This window comes from Rana temporaria, chromosome 5 (assembly GCF_905171775.1).
Source record: "Rana temporaria chromosome 5, aRanTem1.1, whole genome shotgun sequence".
In the NCBI taxonomy this organism is placed as follows: domain Eukaryota; kingdom Metazoa; phylum Chordata; class Amphibia; order Anura; family Ranidae; genus Rana; species Rana temporaria.
In genome coordinates, this window is record NC_053493.1 from 208,506,410 (window position 1) to 208,529,943 (window position 23,534).

At 40.0% G+C, this 23,534-nt stretch overlaps 1 protein-coding gene across 1 annotated transcript in view; it reads right to left on the bottom strand.

Moving 5' to 3' along the window:
- Positions 1–23,534, bottom strand: part of GABBR2 (gamma-aminobutyric acid type B receptor subunit 2) — a 792,922-nt gene that overhangs the window by 600,588 nt on the left and 168,800 nt on the right. The gene's annotated exons all lie outside the window — the stretch shown is intronic.

Below are 23,534 nucleotides of genomic sequence, written 5' to 3' on the forward strand. Positions count from 1 at the left end.
CTACTGTTTCACATGACATTAACCTAAAAAAATAAGGTATTGTTGACTTTCAACCAGCATCACAACACTGAATATTAAAGATAGTTTTTCAATAACTTCCTCTAGATCATACACTTTATTTTGTAAACGGGTAAAGTGCAACTATACTATTGATAAAGGGATAAGAAGAGAAAAGTTAAGTGGCTCTGCATCACAATGATGCTATGTATTCCTTGTGTCAGGGACCCCAGTGTTCGTTTGTCCTGCTCCATACAGGAAGCCCCTTGAAAGACCAAACATAGCTCCCACAGCACTGTTTGCAAGCATTAGTAATAGAGAAGTGGCAAAAGAAAAAAAAAGAAAACATGTTATTTCACCCTTAAAGTGGTTGTAAACCCTTTACAGACACGTTTTACTACAGTTAAGCCTATAATGAGGCTTATCTGTATCTACCCGGGATATCTCCTAAACGTGCACGGTTTAGGAGATATTCCCTGTTCCAGCATGTGCCAACATCATCGTCCCATGCGCACTGAAGCAATGGTAGGTTTGTGCCGTTGCTTCAGCAAGTGACGTCATCCGGAAGTAACTTCCTGAGCAATGTCACCGACCAGACCAGTGTACGAGGACCACTGCGGGGGCTTCAATCTTAGGTGAGTATTTCATAATGAGCTAGTATGCTATACATTCCAGCTCATTATACCCTTGTCTTGTAGGTTTTTATTTATTTATTTATTTTGTTAGTGGCTTTCGGTATCAGGTGACTATAGCTATCTATCAAAAAATGACATAAAATTGCATTTGTAGCTCCAACCACCTCATACCAGTCATAATGAAGGATGGTTCAAAAAAAGAGGAAGGTGAGCAAAATAAAATAAGGCTAAAACTCCACGACAGATGTCTTTACAAAATCTTTAGTAACATAAAAAAAATTGTGAAAACACATGACAAACGGTACCTGGTGAGTGAAAAAGCACACATCACCCTTTACGGCCCCCAAACTTATAATATAATATAATAATATTGATCATATTTAAAAAATTAGCTCAAAAACGATTTATATCTATATCGACATCATGATATGGTGATAGGTAGGCTACTAAGCAATACACATACCGGTATTGCAAATGACAGTGGCTTTGCTGTAATTATTGGTTGATAAAAATCAATAAAATAGTAATAGTATGCCAGCGTGGGTGATATACAGGCGGTCTAGAGAAGTGTGGGCTAGCAGGTGTTTATGTACCACCACAGAAAGGTAAGCGTTTGGATAATGCCACACTCAAACTCCCTCACACCTGGAAGAAAAAACGTCACTTGAGGAACTCCAAACGAGACAAAAGGGATACTTCTGTATCAAGGACAGTGCCTTTAAACTTAAAGATTCATCAAGGGAACAAATGAAAAGTACTGTAAATCCCTATGGTCCAGATAGAGATGTAAAATTACTGGAAATTTTGAAGCAATGGGGAAAAAAAAAAATTTCCTCCTGTTTTGGAAGAATGTAAAAAAAAAGAGTCGTTTTACAAATTGAACGTTTTTTTTTTTTTTTTTTTTACACTGGGGACGTGAAATGAAGTGTATATAAAAGTATTATGGTTTAAACAAACATATAGCTTATTCAGTAAATAAACTAACTAACTTTTTATCATTGTATTTTTTATTACAAATGGAATAACAAGGATTTTATACGTTAAGAACATTTCAACTATACATGAGAACTCATAATAATGTAAAAGCTCCCTGCCAATAGGCAATTTTACAATTACAATGCTGATACAAAAGCATATATTGTTCTTGATCAATGTTCTCCAGATTTTTAGGTGTCATTTTATCTATAAATGTAGAGATTGTGTATTTTTGGAAGGCAGTGGTTTGTAACACTTCCTTACTTAACCACTTCATTACTGGGCACTTAAACCCCCTTCCTGCCCAGACCAATTTTCAGCTGACGCATTTTGAATGACAATTGCGCGGTCATACAACACTGTACCCAAATTATATTTTTATCATTTTTTTCCCACAAATAGAGCTTTCCTTTGGTGGTATTTGATCATCTCTGCGATTTTTATTTTGTGCGCTATAAACAAAAAAAAAGACAAACAATTTTGAAAAAAAAAACACAATATTTTTTTACTTCTTGTTATAATAATATCCCATTTTTTTTTATATATATTTTTTCCTCAGTTTAGGCCGATACGTATTCTTTTACATATTTTTGTTAAAAAAAATTACAATAAGCGTATATTGATTGGTTTGCGCAAAAGTTATAGCGCCTACAAAATAGGGGATAGATTTATGATTACTAGTAATGGCGGCGATCTGTGATTTTTTTTTTCAGGTCTGCAATATTGCAGCGGACATATCGGACACTTTTGACACTATTTTGCTATACAAATGCACTGGTTACTGTATAAATATGACTGGCAGGGAATGTATTAACACTAGGGGGTGAGGAAGGGGTTAAATGTATTCCCTGGCTGTGATTCTTATTGTGGGGGGAGGGGACTGACTGGGGGAGGTGACCGATTCTGTGTCCCTATGTACAAGAGACACAGATCTGTCTCCTCTCTCCCTGACAGGACGTGGAGCTCTGTGTTTACACACAGAGCTCCACGTCCCTGCTGTCACTGCCGCGGGGACCTGGCGGACATCGCGGCCGCCAGGCACACATATCGGCATCTCAGCGATGCGCCGGGCACAGTTTTTCCCTGCTGCGCGCCACCAGAGGCGCGTGCAGAGAATGCAAATAAGAGGACGTCCAGGGACGTCCACCCGGCAGTTGAGAGCCGCGCTGTGGACGTCTTTCGTCTACAGCGTGGGTCTCAAGTGGTTAAAGAAGCTGCTGATGAATATACACTTTGTTATGATTCAAACGCAGTAGAAAATGTTCTGAAATAAGAACTCTGAAGGGAAAAGCTACTTGCACTTGCATTCTGCTCCTCATCATTTAATTCCATAAAGTATTTTTTAATGTGTTTGGGCACTTCTGGCATACAAGGATGTGTTTTGTCATCCTTGTAGCATTTGGAAAATAAGTTTTCTTCTCAAAATATTTGCAAACTGCAGCTTTGCTCTAAGCATAAATTGTGCTGTGGAAATGTTTCCAAACTCTAGAACTCTAGATGTTGGTCTCACCATTTTACTTAGAGGAGGAGAAGAAAAGCCAATTTACTAACCAGCTAAACTATAGCTAAACATTATGCTGTGATGGCGGAGAACATTAATAATAATCATTTAAGGGTTATAAGGATAAACTAATTTATCAGAGAAGTGTACCCAATGACTTGTCAATTACAGACTGAGGTGACAACAATCACCCAGCTGTAGAAGGTACAATACAAAAACCTGGACATTTTAGGAGATATTCATACAGCATGCAGCCGATGATGTCACCGGTGCATGCACTCTGAAGGGACAGCATAGCCATGCCATCCCTTCAAAGCTCTGTGCCACGGTCCATGACTCCCATGCACGTTTGTGGGAGTGATCTCATCGTGGCACGGCCAATCATGTCTGTCAGAGTCATGATTGAACACTGTCATCATGACTTTATCCAATCATGGCTCATTCCCGCCCCAAAGTATAAAAGTATTCTTGTAATTGCAGCCATTATCAGTGTGATTTTGGCGTGGAGAGAGATAGAACAGGGCTCTGTTAAGTGCTATTAGTTAGTTAGTGTGCTATACTGTGCTATTTTGATTCAATTGTCAGTGTAGAATATTAGTTTAATGTCAGGCCCCGTACACACGGCCGAGGAACTCGACGTGCCAAACACATCGAGTTCCTCGGCCAGTTCAGCCCTGAAGCCGCCGAGGACCTCGGCGGGCCGAGAGCTCCCATAGAACAACGAGGAAATAGAGAACATGTTCTCTATTTCCTCGCCGAGGTCCTCGTCGGCTTCCTCAGCCGAAAGTGTACACACGACCAGTTTCCTCGGCAGAATTCAGCCAGAAACTCGGTCGGAAGCTGAATTCTGCCGAGGAAACTGGTCGTGTGTACGGGGCTTCAGTCTAGGGATAGTGTGAGTGTAGTGAGGAGGACCATTATTCAGCTTTGCATAGTGTGCAACTAGAGTAGGGACAGCTCAGAAAGTTTCACTGTAGTGTAGTGAGATCGTGTCATTTATACATACATTAGTGTAGAGTAGGGACGGCTCAGATAGTTTCACTGTAGTGTAGTGAGATTGTGTCATTTATACATACATTAGTGTAGAGTAGGGACAGCTCAGATAGTTTCACTGTAGTGTAGTGAGATCGTGTCATTTATACATACATTAGTGTAGAGTAGGGACAGCTCAGATAGTTTCACTGTAGTGTAGTGAGACCGTGTCATTTATACATACATTAGTGTAGAGTAGGGACAGCTCAGATAGTTTCAGTGTAGTGTAGTGTAGTGAGACTGTGTCAGTAATCTTGACATTAGTGTATAGCTAGAGAAGGAACAGTTCAGATAGTGTCAGCGTAGTGACGGTTGAACACCGTCTATTTGATTGCGTTACTGCCAGTTTAACATCATTTACTTCTGTGCGTGTTACTGACAGTTTAACACCATTTACTTCTGTGTGCATTAATAACACCAAATAGTTTTGCATGCATTACTGCCAGTTTAACACCATACAGTTTTGCATGCGTTACTGCCAGTTTAACGCCATATAGTTTTGAGTGCGTTTCTGACAGTTTAACACCATATCGTTTTGAATGCGTTACTGCCAGATTTACACCATATAGTTCTGCATGCGTTACTGCCAGTTTAACGTCATATAGTTTTGCTTACGTTACTGCCAGTTTAACACCATATAGTTTTTTGTGCGTTACTGCCAGTTTACCGCCATATAGTTTTGCGTACGTTACTACCAGTTTAACGCCATATAGTTTTGTGTGTGTTACTGCCAGTTTAACGCCATATAGTTTTGCATGCGTTACTGCCAGTTTAACACCATATAGTTGTCCTAAGCCTCCTAAAAAGACCAACTCCCTGCCAAATGGTATTTTAAAAATATTTTTTTATTGGTACATGTAACACATGGTAGCGCCCAGCTACCCATGCTATTCTGTTCCAAAAACTTGCAACCTGATCTTGAAAAAGGACAGATTTGTTTGTGTTTTGTGTTAATGTTCAGTGTTTGTGGATTTAAGGCTGGGTTCAGCAAACATCCACAGAACCCAACCTAGGCTAGTCTGCTCATCACTAATCAAAAATTGAGATTTGCCATGTCGAAAAACTAAATACACCACTACATTTTCCAATACAGGTATTCCAGATTAGGTGTCAAATGAAACCTATTCTATTTCATCATCACATATCTAGGATCTAATATTTTTTTGTTGTTCATACAGGTGATGTTATCATTATCATGCCAAGTTTGAAGCGTGGCTGTGGGAATGTTATTGTTTTTTGGTTGGTTTGCTACTTTAGGTCTTGAACAACTTGCAGTTATTGAATTAAATATGACCCACCCAACTTGTCAAAGTGTGTTTGATGATAAAGTCTGCCCATTTGTCCAAAAGTTGAAGTTTACAATATTCAACATTAAGGACCACACCCACAAGTGTCAGACAAACACGAGGCAGCTTTTCCCTATTAATCCACTATGCATAGTTTATCATTTTTGGTTGAAGTCAGCTCATGCAGGCTCATAAATAAGTGACCCTAGCAGAGTTATATAGCTTAGGGCTTTAAAGGAGTTGTAAAGGAATTTTTTTTTTGCTGAGTATAGAGACATAATAGTTAACTGATTCCTTTTAAAAATGATTAAAAATAGATAAAAATCAATCATATAATGTACTTTCAGTTTCTAGTTTTGTTTTTGCATGTTGTTTCCTGCTTCTGTGATGTACAGAGCACAGAGCCAATACAGGGCAGTGATGGTTTGGAGAAAAACGAAACTGATTGGTGCTGAGGGGTTTTAAACACACAGTAATCACACCTCCTTGATTAGTGACCACAGAGAGAAAGCTCCCAGTACTGTGAATGAATGAATGAAAAACGTATATAGCGCGGCACATGCGAACTGAATCGCTTCTGGGCGCTTGATGGTTCCTGTCTCTTGACATCAAAAGAGCAGAGTTTTAATCTGTCTTCTGAAGGCCAGGTGGTTTTCCTCCAACCGAATGCTGGTTGGTAAAGCTGTCCATAGTCTTGGACCCTGGAATGCAAACCTTCTTTCTCCTTTGGATTTGTATCTGGCTTTGGGTACCTTGACCAGGTTTTGGCCCGTAGATCGCAGAAGGCGATTGGAATTGTGGGGTTCTATCTTGTCGCAAAGATATTGTGGAGCCTTCCCATGGATGCACTTATGTGTCAGGCAGAGTGCTTTAAAAGCAATTCTGTCCTTTACTGGCAACCAGTGAAGGGTTCTCAGCGAAGGTGAGATTGATTCCCATGTTTTTTTCCCAGTCACAAGTCTGGCGGCTGTATTCTGAACGACTTGCAGACGAGAGATTTGGTACTTTGGGAGTCCGAGGTAAAGAGCATTTGCGTAATCCAATCTGGAGTTCACAATTGTTCCCACCACGACTGCTACGTCTTCCTTAGGGATAAATGGGATAAGTCTGCATAGTAGGCACAGCAGATGGTGAGAACTGCTGACTACTGACCCTATTTGTGGGTCCATTGTCATGTAGGTGTCAAAAATGACCCCAAGACTTTTGACTTTGGAGCTAGGGGTGATGATTTGGCCCAGAATGGGCGGGGGTGTCCAGGTTGTTGCCAGTTGACTCTTGCGACTGGCCTGAAACAGGAGAAGTTCTGTTTTGGAATTGTTGAGTTTAAGATAACTCTTAGACATCCAGTTTTCTATCAAAGAGAGACATTTCTCTAAACTGGAATGATGATTCTTTTTGTTGCAGATGCGAAAATACAGTTGCGTATCGTCTGTGGTTATCAAGAAACAGACAACCAGGAAGTGTGGAGATCAGAGAAGAATTACAGCAACTTGAGAGCAAAAACGAACAATGAGGACATGAAAACAGCACTGCATTGAGGTAAAGGAAGCTATTAAGATAAAAAAAAATCCTTTACAAACCCTTTAAGCATTGAGTGCCTATAAGCTACAATTATAGAAACATAGCTCTGCATTCAAACATAGGTGATCAGCCTGCATTTAAAAAACATATACCATTTATATAGCAACATAGATTATATTACACAATGTGGTTCTAAAATGATTTGGGTGGTCAGCTGGAATTCAAGATGTATATATTTAAGCATGTAAATGTTGAAACTTATTTTGATTTTATTAAACCTAAACTGTGGAATAATACTGAATATTTAGTAAAAAAAAAAGAACAAAAGGCTGCCTGCACAGTTTGTGAAGCTGCCATTGGGAATTATAGCTGAAGGCTGAATATCTATTGTATTGTCTTTTGTTAGAGCCACTTTCAAACAAATTAGTATTAGGTAATAATTTAATCGTAACACTTTGTCTTGCCTGCCACCTATATTGCATTTGTCACATAAAGTAATTAGTAATAACAACAGTAATATGAATGCATGACAGCTAAAATAGCCCATTAAGCTTACTTTTTATTGAAACAGATGAAAGCCAGTAGAAGATATATTAAACGATGTGCACCCTTTACTAATTTATTAAGTAAGAGAAAAATGTAACATATTTGTACTTATCATAAATCTTTTTCCTATTTCCAATTTCTTATCTAGTAATTCGTAGACAGTTGGGTTATGCTGCTGCGTTCAGGAGGTTGTGCGACTGACAAACAAAAAACATTATGCCTACCCCTGTATAACCCCTCCTTCAACTGTCTTTCCTCAGCTTTGTGAGCAAGCAGATCATAAGGCCAACAACACAGATGGGTAGGACCATCAGGAATTATGGGGCCCCTGAAGCCTCGTACACACGACCGAGGAACTCGACGGGCAAAACACATAGTTTTCCTCAACTTGCTCTCGATTTGGCTCGTCGAGTTTCTCTACAGTTTCCTAAACGAAAATGTACACACGACCGGTTTCCTCGGCAAAAACATATCTCCCAGCAAGTTTCTTGCTGTTTTTTGCCAAGAAACTCAGTCGTGTGTACGAAGCCTTACACAGCTTCAGGCATGGGCCCAGGGGGGGGGGTGCTGCCGCCTGAAATTGAGAAGCGGGGGGGGGGGGGGGGGCTGCCGCGAATTGGGAAGCGGGGGGCCTTTACAAAAAAAGAAGAAATAAAGAAAAATATATATAAAAAAGGGGGTAGCCATCTGAGGCTCTGGGGACCTCTGGGCCCTTTAATAAAAAGAAAAAAAGAAATAATATATATATATATTTTTTTTTTTAAAAAGGGCAACCCTACTTTTTAAAAAAGGGCCCTGGGGACCTCTGGGCCCTTTAATAAAAAAAAATATATATAAATGTAGGTATATATATATATAAATAAATTACAAAAAAAGGGGGTTGCCATCCAGGACCTCTGGGCCCTTTAATAAAAATAAAAAAATATATAAAAAAATAAACAAATATTTATAAAAAAAAGGGGGGTTTCCATCCAGGGCCCTGGGGACCTCTGGGCCCTTTAATAAAAAAAATATATACAAACAAAAATAAAAAAAATAAACATTTATAAAAAAAATAAAAAAAGGGGTTTGCCACATATAATATAATATATATTTAATATAAAAAAAATAATAATTTGTTTTTAAAAAAAGAGGGGTTGCCATCCAGGGCCCTGGGGACCTCCGGACCTCTAAAAAAAAAAAAAGAATTGTCCCTTTAATAAAAAATAAAATAAAAATATATTGAAAAAAATATATAGGCCCAGATTCACATAGATTGGCGCATCTTTGTGCCGGCGTAGCGCATCTCATATGCGCTACGCCGACATAACTCTGAGAGGCAAGTATTCACAAAGCACTCGCTCCCAAACTTGCGCCGGCGTAACATAAATTGGCCGGCGTAAGCCCGCCTAATTCAAAGTAGGTTGAAGGAGGGCGTGATACATGTAAATGAACTGTAAATCCATGCAAATGAATGGCGGAACGAACGGCGCATGCGCGCGCATGCTCAAAATCACGTTGCATATACTTCCTAAGATACGACGGCTCAATGCCTACGACGTGAATGTAACCTACGCCCAGCCCCATTCACGTACGACTTACGTAAACGACGTAAAACACGACGGCTGTTCCCTGGTCCATACCCTAACATGACATACCCCTGCTTTAGGTGGAATAACTTTACGCCGGACGTACGCCTTACGTAAACTTCGTAGACTACTGCGACGGGCGTAAGTACGTTCGTGAATCGGCGTATCTAGGTCATTTACATATTCAACGCGTAAATCAATGGAAGCGCCCCTTGCGACCAGCGTAAATATGCGCCCAAGATACGACGGCGTAGGAGACTTACGTCGGTCGTATGAAGCCAAAATTCAGGCGTATCTTGTTTGCTGAATAAGGCGCATAGATACGACGGCGCATCCGTGGACTTATGCGGCGTATCAGAAGATACGTCGGCGTAAGTCCTTTCTGAATCCGGGGCATATTTTTTATAAAAAATAAATAAAAAAATGGGGGTTGCCATCTGGGGCCCTGGGGGGGCTCCGGGCCCCTGGGGACCTCCGGACCCCTTACAGGTGTACTGCCTGTACCCCCCTTATGGGGGCCCTGGGTAGGACATAAATTCTATAATAGACATCAAGGAAAATATTCAATGATAAAAAAAAAAAACTGTTTTCTTTAATGTCCGATTAGGGACACAGAATGAGCTTTGCTGATTTCAACGCTATAGGTCTGACAAGTGGGGGTGCATATTAAAAATTATTCAATAATGTAATCAACTCAAAATCACTGAAATTTGCTCAGTTGCAGAATTGTCGCTGTCATTACTTTTATTTTTTTATGACGAATTTCCCCACAAATCGCTATCGCACAATTCTGCAAGTGATTATAATTTATTATCGCTGTTTTCTAGCTGCTCTAAAACCATTTTTGACATAAAGGGACACTTTTGGTTGCTATGGACAATCTACAGTTTGCAGGCAGAAAGAACAGTTTTTATTATATAAAAGTACATGTGGGGCACTGGGCAGACCACTAGAGACAAGGGGGGTGTGTATTTTTTACATACAGTACTGTAATCTATAAGATTCCAGTATACTGTATGTAATGTGTTTGTTTACGTTTTTGAATTTGGCGCCGCAGGGAACGAAGATCGGCAGCACAGGAGGACACTGTGTGAATCGAGCGAGGTCCCGCTCGCTCACACAGCGTGGTGGCATCGCTGGATCCAGGGACAAGGTAAGTAAACCATGCCTGTGGATTCAGCGAGGTGAGCCCGAGTCTGACTCGGGGTTACCGATCGTAGCCAAAAAATCTCACCCCGAGTCCGACTCGGGAACACCGCCAGGGGGGTTAAACTGAACATTTAAAGTGGATTTAAATAGACACAGCCATGCAGAAAACAAAATTCAGTCTTTAACTGTGAATTGCAGTTGCAGTGCACGTGTAATGCACAGTGGATTTGCCTTTAGTATATCAAGCCCTATGTGGGCATTGACACATAGAATAATATGTTGGGGAGTTTACTGGCTGTAGAAAAAAAAAAGCTTGAAGCCAAAAACAACAGCTGTAAAAACGTTCAGTGTGCATGAGGCCTTACACTGTAGCTCAAGCAAGCACAGCCTATATGAAAGTGAAGCAGTGTAGCATTGTCACACCATTCCAGGAGAGCGGCATTAGGTGGACTTCACTGGCAGGGTCAACACGTCACAGTCTACTTATAGCTCCTGCTTCAGTTATGAATGAATAAGTTGAAAGCAAATGCATGATCTCTGTAGCCAGGCACTGCCAACCTTGTTTGGGCAGAAGGGTACCAAATACTGCATTTTTGGTAGCTGTTGAATATGATAATGGAGCTGCATGGTAACCAGCCAAGTCTAGGTTAGGCCAAACACATATCAGTGGGAGCAGGTAAGGTTATTACAGATGTTAACATTCCATTCTAAACAATGATATTCCTACTGCCAATCTACTGACTGTTTCAATGTATATTATTAAGATATAAAACATTAAAATGAAGCCTAAATTGAGCAAACAAAAAGTTTCATCAGTCTAAGCATTTTCAATTACCCAAGCAGAACTTAGTGACCCAATCCATGAAAGTCAATGAAATTGACAAAAGTCTGTATCCCTTTGCATTTATTATTAAACAAGTGCTGTGTTTGAACTAGATCAAGATCACATAGGATATGATATGAATGGGACACTTAGTACTCTTTATGCTGTTTTGTAGAGGATGCCTTGTATTCTGAGTGAAAGATTCTGCTCATTTTATGTCAAGACAATTAATACCCCTAGGACACAGACAAAGATGAAGACAGACAGCTCTAAATTCCATTTATTCCTTCTAGGTTACCTGCTGACTTTTATTTTGCCATGCATATAACTAGATTAGACACTAAGAAAAAATTGTGTGCATAAAGATTACAGTCATTAATTGGAATATCAATTAGTATTACATGGTTCAGCAATGTAATATAAACATAAACATTTTTGAAATAACAGAAGTAATATACTCTGTTTAATAAAGTTTTACAGATATACTGTATGTAGAGACAATGCCACAGAATACAGAACTGTCCCAGACAAATGACGTCAGACATAAACCTTTCCATTATATTGGTTTAGGAATCTGCTGTCATATACTGTCTGAATTTGTAAATGCCTGTATATATATTATGTATGCACTTCCTGCCACTTGTTGTTGGCTTTAAAACCCCAGAAGGAGGAAGCGTAGAGAAAGAATGTCTCAGCCACTTTCCCAATCCATATTACTTAGGCCTGGTTTAGTTTAGTGCAATTTCAGATGGGACTTGAATCACACAGAATTGCATGATAATGGAAATCACATTGTTTGTGTCTGTTGACATCAATGTGACTCAACACGGAGCGATTTTGAAAAAGGTTTCTGCACTACTGTGGTGTAATTTCAGCACGATTTTGGCCCCATAGAATATGCATACCACATCCACGTACCATCCAAGTAGCATGCCAGTACTATCCAAGTAGCACTACATTATTACACTGAAAGTCAAATTCGATTGGATTGCAGCAGTAGTGTCAACCTAGCCTAAATTCTGGACCAGAACTGACTATTATACACTACTAGGGAGGGACTAAAGCACAGAGTAGAAATACTGCATTACAATTAGGATACAGACTACCTACTTCGGAACAATTTAACTACATCCGCATAGAATCTTATCTTAAAAGCAATTATACTTTCAAATATAACTTATTCTGCAAGATCCAAATCCACCTTAGTGCTAAGGAAAGCCATAGATGAGGTATGTCATTGTTCTACAATTTCCTAAATGGTAAATTTATACTTGTGGAAAAAAAACTTCATGCTAGCATGGGAGAGGGATCTCAACGAATCATTTTCGGAAGCACAATGGCATAAAGCTCTACAACACATCCACTCAGCTACTAAATGCACCAAACTTTGGGAACTCTCCCATAAGGTCAAACAAAGATGGTACCTGACTCCATACATGATCGCCAAATTTAACCCCTCCACACCCCATTTGTGTTGGAGGAACTGTGCGCAGTCAGGCACCATCTTTTACATTTTTTTTGGACTTGCGGGTGACTAGCTAAATTTAGGTCCAGCATATTCATAATTCACCACCAAGTGATAGGTCTGCCTATACAATACTCCCCTTCTCTAGCACTTTTAAATGTGGGCATTGAAGACATACCACCGATCAATAGGAAATTCACCACCCATCTATCTCTAGCAGCTAAATCAGTAATACTAATGCCGCGTACACACTATTAGAATTTCCGACAACAAATGTTCGATGGGAGCTTGTTGTCGGAAATTCCGACCGTGTGTAGGCTCCATCAGACATTTGCTGTCGGAATTTCCAACAACAAAAAATTGTGAGCTGGTTCTCAAATTTTCCGACAAGTTTTGTTGTCGAAAATTCCAATTGTGTGAACACAGTTCTGATGATCAAATTTCCACGCATGCTCCGAATCAAGCAGAAGAGCGGCACTGCCTATTGAACTTAATTTTTCTCGGCTCGTCATACGTCTTGTACGTCACCGTGTTCTTGACGTTTGGGATTTCCGACAACATTTGTGTGACAGTGTGTATGCAAGACAAGTTTGAGCCAATATAATGTTCACCTTTTGTATTTTTTTATAAAAATGAATAAAAATTATTGACTAAATAAAAAATAGTAGAAATACTGCCTCTGAGTTCCAGTGCCATTTACCCTCAGGGGTGTGGCATGCATCAAGAGTGAAAGTCCTCCTCCTACTTTGAAAACAGCTTTATATCCAAGGGACAGGATGATGTTGTTAGGACAGAAAAGTATACAACACATAGATACTGAATTATCCTAATGGACCCCTGCAACTGCACTTTGCTGCAAAATTCATCTGGATGTATCTCTATCGAGAATACAGTATATACCCAGGTATATGTGTACAGTTGCACCAGGACTCCTATTACTGATACTACCTGTTTTGGATGTATGTACTAATATTAATATCTTCTTATAAAGCTTGTTTTATTTCTATACTGTTGTGCATCTATATGCTTATGGTTAATGTCATATGCCGATTGCAGTAGTTCCTCTGCCCCTAATTACTTTGTTTAGATTACTGATTAATTTCTCAGAAAGGGGATCCCCTCTGTTCATACAGGCCCTGTCCAGGGTGGAGACACTGCAAACTTTATTATCAAACTCACTCTTCTGCTTAGCCAAGGTTCTGGCTCTCCTGTTAACCATGTTTAGCGCAATATCCTTTTTGGGGTAGGCCATTTCTTATAACCCTCCCCCCCAAAAGAGGACTACTTTGACCAGCAATTAAGGATCATTTTACAGTTACAGAATGGAATAGCCAAGATATGTATGTGTAACCCCATCTATCTTTTCTTAGGATTGGTTTGTAAAAACATAAAATGTGTGCACCCAAGCTTAGACTATGGCTACCAGTAGCCAAGACTGGAGCGGTGGTATAAGGCTAGGTTCCACATGCCATGTATGTTTAAGCACAGCAGCCCATTCATTTCAGTTAATGGCACCCTACATGATTTCTTAAAAGCAGTGCATTTTTATTGTGGCTGCATGTGGGTGTGGGAATGCATGCAATTTATATGTACTCCTGTACCCACACAATTGTTATCATCATACCCCAAAATATTGGATGTGGTATCTTATGCCTACAGATATGTTTACCATAACACTGTAACTTTACACACAGTAATCCTCAGGTAGCACGTCTCAGTGAAGGTATAATCATGTGAAGACTGGAATGCATCGCTCCCAAACCTTTTATGTTGTTTTTTAAATGTGCACTTTTAAAAAAACGTGAAAATCAGCCAAAGAAAATTTGTTCCACCCCCAGTCGGGATGCTCTCAGAATACCTTTATGTACAAGTTTTTGATGTCCATTAAGATACTGTGTAAGGATAATGGCTAAGCCCACAATTGGCACAACATCTTAAAGTCACATAAGCATTGAACTTTGCTGATGAGAGCTGTAACTTTCTGGCTGCATCATAAATGAATCCAATTATAATTTGTGCAACAACGTTAGAGGCATATAAATCTGCACATTATCTTTAAGAAGATAATGTTAAACTAAATGAATTTGTTAAACTGCTGTAACTTCAAGAATATGCAAAGCTAGTGCAATTTTCAATTTCTAGATAAAAATGTTTTAATTCTATAACTATTAAGCAAGGTTTAATGTCCAGTGCCAGATAAACCCATTGGTATGCTATGAACATCTGAGAATTGCAAGACCTAATGCAAATTCCATATAATTAATACAATTATGTGTCCATTTTTTATGATGCACCAGTACAGTAGATATCAATTTTCAAGTAATATACACAACACTGACTTTCTTAGACTTGGAAACAGACAACTGACTGGCACTTTATATACTCTGGACCAGTGTTTCTCAACCTTTTTCCAGTCGGGGCGCCCTTAAAAAAGTATTTTTAGTCTTGAGGCACCCCAGTCCAAGGCTTGGTTCACATTACGGTGTGTCGCAGAACACGCGTACAATCGTGCTCATTCCTGACACACAGACAAATGCTCTGCTCTTTAGGGGTACCATTTTGGTACCCCCACACATTGGAAAAAGTGGGGTGCTTTTGCTGCAGTGCAATAAAAAAAAAGAAGAAGGTTGGGGACTTGTTTTCCTGCATTTTTGTGGGTACAGAAGCCCATTGAAATGAATGGGCTACCCTACATGCAGCTACACAGATGTGAACCAAGGGCTTGTTCACATGTCATAGGGGCGGTAAAACCACATGGTTGAGCTGTTTTTACCACCCCCAACTTCTCCACATTTAGCTGTAGAGGCAGCAGCTGAGGGTGTTCACATGCTGTGGCTGCAACTGGAGGTATACCGAGGGTGAATGGGTCTCCACTGCAACTACCCCACAACTGTGTGCATTGCACGGTTGCAGGGGAAAGTGATGCTGCATTTACAGGCTTAAAACAGGTGGTAAAGAGGCAACACAATGCCTCTTTACCCTTTCAAATGCCTCTGAAAAGCGATCTGTGTATGGATTGCTTTTCAGAGGAGCAGCAGTCTTTGCTGCTATCAAACAAGCCCTACAAAAGCCATTCTGATGGTACAGGAAAGTAACATACACACATACATACAGACATGCTTACACACGCATACACACACACACACATACACATATACATACATATGCACACACACACATACAGACAGACACTCACATGTGCACACACACACAGACACATGTATAAAGCCATTTTAAAATTAATCTAGCTTCTAGCTCAGTACCTTTCCAGATTCCTCATTCAGCCGGGTACTACACTCTAGGGGGAAGCAGAGAGCACAGCACACTTTACTTTCACTTTTGAAGCCGACAGAGCTTCTCACAGTTCGGCAGGAGAGCAGGCTCATCTGACAGCCTTCTCTCCACTGACCCTGCGGAACACCTGAGAACCTCTGACGGCACACCAGTGTGCCGCGGCACACTGGTTGAGAAAGGCTTCTCTGGGCAAACAAGAACATTGCATTTTTTTATTTAAAACAAAGATCCAATCCAGATGGAGTCCAAATTTTGTACACACATTTATTCAGGGTATACAACTTACCTTCTGAATGGTTCTAATTTACATTTTGGCATTTATCTTTGAGAACTGGCAAAATATTAAATATTTTATAACTGTAGCAGGTAAAGCTCTAGGCTACGTTGAACCTCTTTAATTATTATTTTTTTCTACAAAGCGGTGTTACAGGCTTTACTTTAAATAGCCTATGTTTTAAACAGACTTACAGTCCAATTATCTGAGGATAGTCCCTGCTTTCAGGAGGCTGTAGCTATTTATAACGTGTTAAGTATATATACTTGGATATATGCCCCCTACTGTACTGCCTGTCCTCTACATCAGCTTCCACCTTCTTTGCTGCCTATGCCCACCATCAACTGCCTCCCTGGGGGGCAAGTATTTGGGACAAATGAGACTGTGTGTACTGCCGACCTCCTCGGTACCACCTATTCTTCACTATTAACTGTCCACTCTGTACTGCCTGTCCTCACTATTAACTGCCCTTTCGATACTACCTGTCCATACCAAAAAATTACCCCTATTGTACTGCCTTCCTCTACATCAGCTGCCACCTTATTTGCTGCCTATGACCACCATCAACTGCCTCACTTTGTACTGCTTGTCTTTACCATTAACTGACTCCCTTTGTACTGCCTCTTCCCACATCATGTGCTCCCTCTGTACTGTTTGTCTCCATCATCAGCTGCCTCTCCACCCTTGTACTCCTTGCTTTTTCCCTTACACTGATACCAATGCAGGGGCATTTTTTTCCTCATACTGATGCCAGCCATGGCATTGCTTCCTTCTTCACCGATAGCAGTATTTTGTGTGAACAAAAACTGTGGCATATGTGTGTAGTGTTTACAGCAAATAGAATCCGGTTCTGTTTAATGATACCCCTTTAAGCCACTGCCACTATTGAGCTTAATATTGCTCTAACTACCCACCATCTGCAAAATTTGTATTTATTTTTTTATCTCAGGATGCCCCAGGTCTTTTATAATACTTGTTATGCTCATATTTTCTCCCACTGTTTTGACTTTTTAGCTGTTAACCACTTCAGCCCTGGAAGGATGTACCACCTTCCTGACCAGAGCACTTTTTGCGTTACGGCACTGCGTCGCTTTAACTGACAATTGCCCGGTCGTGCGACATTGCTCCCAATCAGAATTGGAGACTTTTTTTCCACAAATAGAGCTTTCTTTTGGTGGTATTTGATCTCCTCTTTTTTTTTGCACTAAAAACAAAAAAAGAGCGACAATATTTTTATGTATTCTTCTACATATTTTTGGTAAAAAAATCGCAATAAGCCTATATATTGATTGGTTTGCGCAAAAGTTATAGCTACAAAATAGGGGATGGATTTATGGCATTTTTATTATACATTTTTTTTACTAGCAATGGTGGCGATTTTTATCAGGACTGGGACATTATGGCGGACAGATCGGACACGTTTGACACTATTTTGGGACCATTGTCATTTATACAGTGATCAGGGCTTTAAAAATGCACTGATTACTGTCTAAATGACACTGGCAGGGAAGGGGTTAAACACTAGTGGGCGATCAAGGGGTTTAGTGTGTCCTAGGGAGTGATTCTAACTGTGGGGGGATGGGCTACCACTGACATGACAGCAATCACTGCTCTCGATGACAGGGAGGGTGGGTGGTGTCATCCGAATGGAACTTCCCCTTTATAGTGTCGTACGTCACTGCACTTTGCTAGAGCATTTTTTTTCATGATCATGTGTAGACAAGGCCGTTTTAATGATCGGCTTGAAAAAACGTTGTTTTTTCTAGACCCTTAAACACTTCATTTTTTAGAACCCGAAAAACGGTCGTATGTACGTGGCATAAGGATAACAGGAAAAATGGCCATAGAAACACCACAACCAAATCCCTTATATTACTGACATTTTTACAGAAATTGTATATTTAAATTGGGGGAAAGATTTTAACAGACACCTTTTTTTTACCAATGTGTTGACTTAAAGGAGTTGTAAAGGAACATTTTTTTTTTTGCTGAAATGACTGTTTACAGGGTATAGAGACATAATAGTTAACTGATTCCTTTTTAAAATGATAAAAAATTGATAAAAATCAATCATATAATGTACCTGCAGTTTCTAGTTTCGTTTTTGCATGTTGTTTCCTGCTTCTGTGATGTATAGAGCCACAGAGCCAATACAGGGCAGTTATGGTTTGGAAAACGAAACTGATTGGTGCTGTGGGGTTTTAGACACACAGTAATCACACCTCCTTGATTAGTGACCACAGAGAGAATGCTCCCAGTACTGTGGTTATCAGGAAACAGATAACCAGGAAGTGTGGAGATCAGAAAAGAATTACAGCAACTTGAGAGCAAAAACGAACAATGAGGACTTGAAAACAACACTGCATTAAGGTAAAGGCTATTAAGATAAAAAAAAAAATTCCTTTACAAACCCTTTAATTGGAAGATGATTCACAAATCTCTAAATTCTCAGAATGGGAAAAGCTTTGTGTTTTGAGTGAAATGAAAACAATGTTGCCATTACAAGAAGAAGGCAGCAGCTATATTTATTTCCTTAGTAGAGAACTAAAGAGATGCAGCTGTGTATATATTAAACCATTCATTATTCTCTGCTATAGTCTGAAATCTGATTTTTCTAGTTCTTGCAGCTCAATGAAATCAATTACTGAAGACTGTTACTACTATTGATCGCTTTGCATTGTTATTTTCTGCATTGAATTTCATTAATGAAACTTACAGGCTAAATAACTGATTGGATGCTTTATTTAACTGAGTTACATTTTAGAATTTGAAATGTTAGATTTCTAGCACTTCAGAGTAAATATGTATGATTTGTGCACATATTTTTTGTCTAGAAAAACACTTACAACTGGATAAGCACATACTGATATCACAAAATACAAATACATACAACGTAATTATAAAAATGTGTCAAAAGTGTCCAATGTGTCCGCCATAATGTTGCAGTCCCGATAAAAATCACAGATCGCCGCCATTACTAGTAAAAAAAATGTATAATAAAAATGCCATAAATCTATCCCCTATTTTGTAGACGCTATAATTTTTGCGCAAACCTATCAATATACGCTTAGGGCCAGATTCTCGTAGATTGGCGTATTTTTGTGCGGGCATAACGTATCCTATTTACGTTACGCCTCCGCAACTTAGACGGGCAAGTGCTGTATTCTCAAAGCACTTGCTCCGTAAGTTGCGGCGGCGTAGCGTAAATATTCCGGCGTAAGCCCGCCTAATTCAAATTTGGAACAGGGGGGCGTGTTTTATGTAAATAACTTGTGACCTGACGTGATTGGTCCATGGACGGCATGCGCCGTCCGTGGAATATCCCAGTGTGCATTGCTCCAAAGTACGCCGCAAGGACGTATTGGTTTCGACGTGAACATAAATGACGTCCAGCCCCATTCATGGACGACTTACGCAAACGATGTAAAATATTCAAAATTCGATGCGGGAACGACGTCCATACTTAACATTAGTACGCCGCATGTACGCCTCATATAGCAGGGGTAACTTTACGCCGGGAAAAGCCTAATGTAAATGGCGTATCTTTACTGCGTCGGCCGGGCGTACGTTTGTGAATTCGCGTATCTAGCTAATTTACATATTTCTAGGCGTAAATCAGCGTACACGCCCCTAGCGGCCAGAGTAAATATGCAGTTAAGATCCGACGGCATAACAGACTTACGCCGGTCGGATCTAATAGAAATCTATGCGTAACTGATTCTAAAAATCAGGCGCATAGATACGACCGGCCAGACTCAGAGATACGACGGTGTATCTGGAGATACGCCGTCGTATCTCCTTTGAGAATCTGGGCCTTAGTGATTATTTTTTACCAAAAATATGTAGAAGAATACAAATCGGCCTTGACTGAGGAAAAAAATAGCTTTTTTTTAAATACCGTAAATTGGGGATATTTTTTATAGCAAAACGTACAAAATATGGTGTTTTTTTTCAAAATAGTCGCTCTTTTTTTGTTTGTAGCTCAAAAAATAAAAACTGCAGAGATGATCAAATACCACCAAAAGAAAGCTCTATTTGTGGGGGAAAAAGGACATCAATTTTGTTTGGGTACAACAGGGGTGCCCAACCAGTGGACCGGGGGGCCACATGTGGCCCGCGGAGCCCTCTGATGTGGCCCCCGACCTCCTGCTCTGGGATAGAATAGCATAGAATACTGTAATTGAAGGTCAGTTTATTGCTAAAATCACAGTGTATATATGGGCATATCTTGTCTGCAGTGGTTACTGGGCTACTTTCAAACTGATCCGCAGGTGCAGAGAATATAATTATGAACATAGACAATCGCATGCTCGCCACAAGCACCATATAAAGATCACTGTAAATTTTCTCAGTGAATACAATGTGTTCTTTGATTGCATTGGAGGGAGAGGTGGGCCGTAACATCATACTTTCCACACCTTGTCCAATCAGAGGATGCTTTGTATTCACTGAGAAAATCCAAAGCATTCGTCCAAGATGCTCCAGCAATCACAACCACTCTGACATTATCAAACACTCATAAGCTGGAGCGTCAGAGAAAGAGTTGAGTGCCAGCTGTGGGGGGAGCAAAGGATGAGGTAAGTAAAAGTCAATTTTTACTTGTACCCTAGGTATAAATGAGCATTTCAATCTATTGCATGAAATGTTTGAGAGATAGATATTCATGACTATAGCAGTAGTTTCTACACAAAACTTGCTAATTCCATTGAAGTAAAGTTGACCAGCATGCTATGAAAACAATGCAATTTAAATGGAATATTAAATATATAATAACCTCGTAATACACAACATCAGAAAATGAACAGTGTCATAAACAGTCAACACATACTGTACTTTAAAGGTAGGATCAAAGATTATTTTTGAAGTGATCAATTTCATTCTTTATGTTTTAATTTACATGTTAAATCCATTGTGTCCTTTTGCCTTTGTGTATAGAAATCAATCATCTGTGATGTAAATGGATACAAAAAGCTTTTTGGAGATTGTTGGGCTCCCAGCAGAATTAATCAGAGATTTACGTATTTTCAGTAAGCAACTTAGGAGTCAAATTAGATTATGTTGTATGGGGAAGACATAGAGGCAAAGAGGCATATGCATTCTGTATCAGCATTTGTATATGACTGAAAACTATTCCTAAATTATAGAAACAATGGCCCCAAACATATTAGATAGCTCATGTGAAAGAGCTGTACATAATATTCCCAAATGTCCATGGAGAATTTCAGGAGATTAACAACATTTTAGACAATTGTATGTATATTTTTTTCCCCAATCATATCTAGCAGTACAAATAAGGCACAGTGTGATTGGTTTACAAAAGGAGTAAGAATGTTCCCTTTGCATAGTATATATTAAAGCGGAGTTCCACCCAAAAGTGGAACTTCTGCTTTAAGAACTCCTTGCCCCCTTACATGCCACATTTGGCATGTGCTTTTTTTTTAGCGGGGGTGGGTACCTGGTTTTGACAGGTACTTCCTGTCCCACTTCCTGCTTCCGTTATCTCATCGCCTATCTTCTCACTCTGCAATATTCTGTAACACATCACAGGTCCCAGAAGATTGCCTGGACACAAAGAGAGCGCAGCGTGATTCGCGCAGTGTGCACTCAGCTGTGAAGCCGCAAGCTATCACAGCCAGGTGCCCACACTTGCAATGATGGTGCCACGGAGAGGAGGGGCAGAGGAGTGAGGTTTTGGGTGACTGCATCGCTTTACCGTGGGACAGGTGAGTGTCTGATTATTAAAAGTCAGCAGCTACACTTTTGGAGTATACACCTTGGTAAATGACAGCCCACTCCTTCCCTCTTACTCCATGCCCACTAACCAGCTAGACACAATTTGGGCGGGACATTATATGAAGATTAATGGTGGCTTCACCTCCTTCTTATTCTAAGACATAGGTTGATTTCAAATATATACAATATTTGTATGCTAATTTATATATTTGTTTTATTTTTACTCTGTATTCCAAAGGCTCTTTTTTTTTTTAACATGTGACCAGCACCAGAGAACTAGAAGCTCCTAGAAGCTGGGTCATGTGACAGCTGTATATCGATTAGGAAAAGGGTAATTAGATGGGCTTTTTTTAATTAAAATAATTGCAGTGACTTAATCCACATACATAAATAGAAGAGACAATGGGGTATATTTACTAAAGGCAAATCCACTCTGCACTACAAGTGCACTTGCTAGTGCAGTCGCCGTAAATCTGAAGATCTGGAATCAGGGGAAGCTCTGCTGATTTTATCATCCAATCATGTACAAGTAAAAATGCTGTTTTTTATTTTCCTTGAATGCCCCACTTGGATCTATGGCAAGTGCACTTGCAGTGCACTTTTAATGCAAAGTGGAATTGTCTTTAGTAAATAAACCCCAATGTAAATTAAACAGTGTGTGTTTTAAGTGGAGTTCCACCCATTTTTGTATGTTTGTCTGTGCTGCATGCCCTAATCTCATAGTGTTCAGAATGGACAATTTTTATTTATTTTGTTGCTTGTAAATACCTTTATTTTGTAGTCCTTCATTACTTCCTCCTCCTTATTAGCCTAGGCTATTAAGTCACAAGGCTATTCGCAAGGGTTTCTGGGATAGGCATCATGTATCCCAGTAGTCCTTGCAAATAGCCTATTTGCATAGAGAAGGGGCGGTAACTTCCTCTGACACTCCCGTTGCTTTGGAAACCTGACTGAAACCTATTACATCGCTTGTGCAGCACTGAGCATGTGCAAGATCTGCAAGGCTGAAATCCAGGAAGTCATACAGTCTGGCTTCATGATGCCCACACTTAAGATGGCCACATTCTATTTCTAGATTATAAACTAACTAAATGCTCTAACAACCTAACAAAACTGACCTTAGTTTACTGACTAACTTTACTAGACTACATTAAGCTTGTGTATTACAGGGGTATTTATATTTAAAAAGTGAAATTGTGGGTGGAACTCCCCTTTAAGTCACTTTAACTGTGAAAGGGTTAGGCTCACCTTTCAAAATTAATGATGGTAAATAAGATTAACTAGTTTTAACTAGCTCGTCACTCTGCTGCTCCCCCCGCCATCCTCAGTGAGCGAACCAGGAAGTGGAGCGCTCCAGCTTCACTACCCGGTTCTCTACGGCGTATGCACGAGTTGCGCTGCGCCGCTGATTGGCTCCCGCTGTGCTCTGGGAGCCGAGTGTTCCCAGAGCACAACGGAGGGAGGGCGGGAGGTGACGTTCTGCCCGCAGTTTACCCGAAACTGTGTGGCCGGAAGTGGGTGCAAATACCTGTCTTTAGACAGGTATCTGCACCCCCCTCCCCCCTGAAAGGTGTCAAATGTGACACCACAGGGGGGGAGGGTTCCGATCAGCGTGAGTTCCACTTTAGGGTGGAGCTCCGCTTTAAATACCTACTCTTATGCAAGGGAAATATAACAAAATATAATTTTTGTAGGGATGTGATTGGTTGATTGAAGTAAACACAGCTTCATCTTT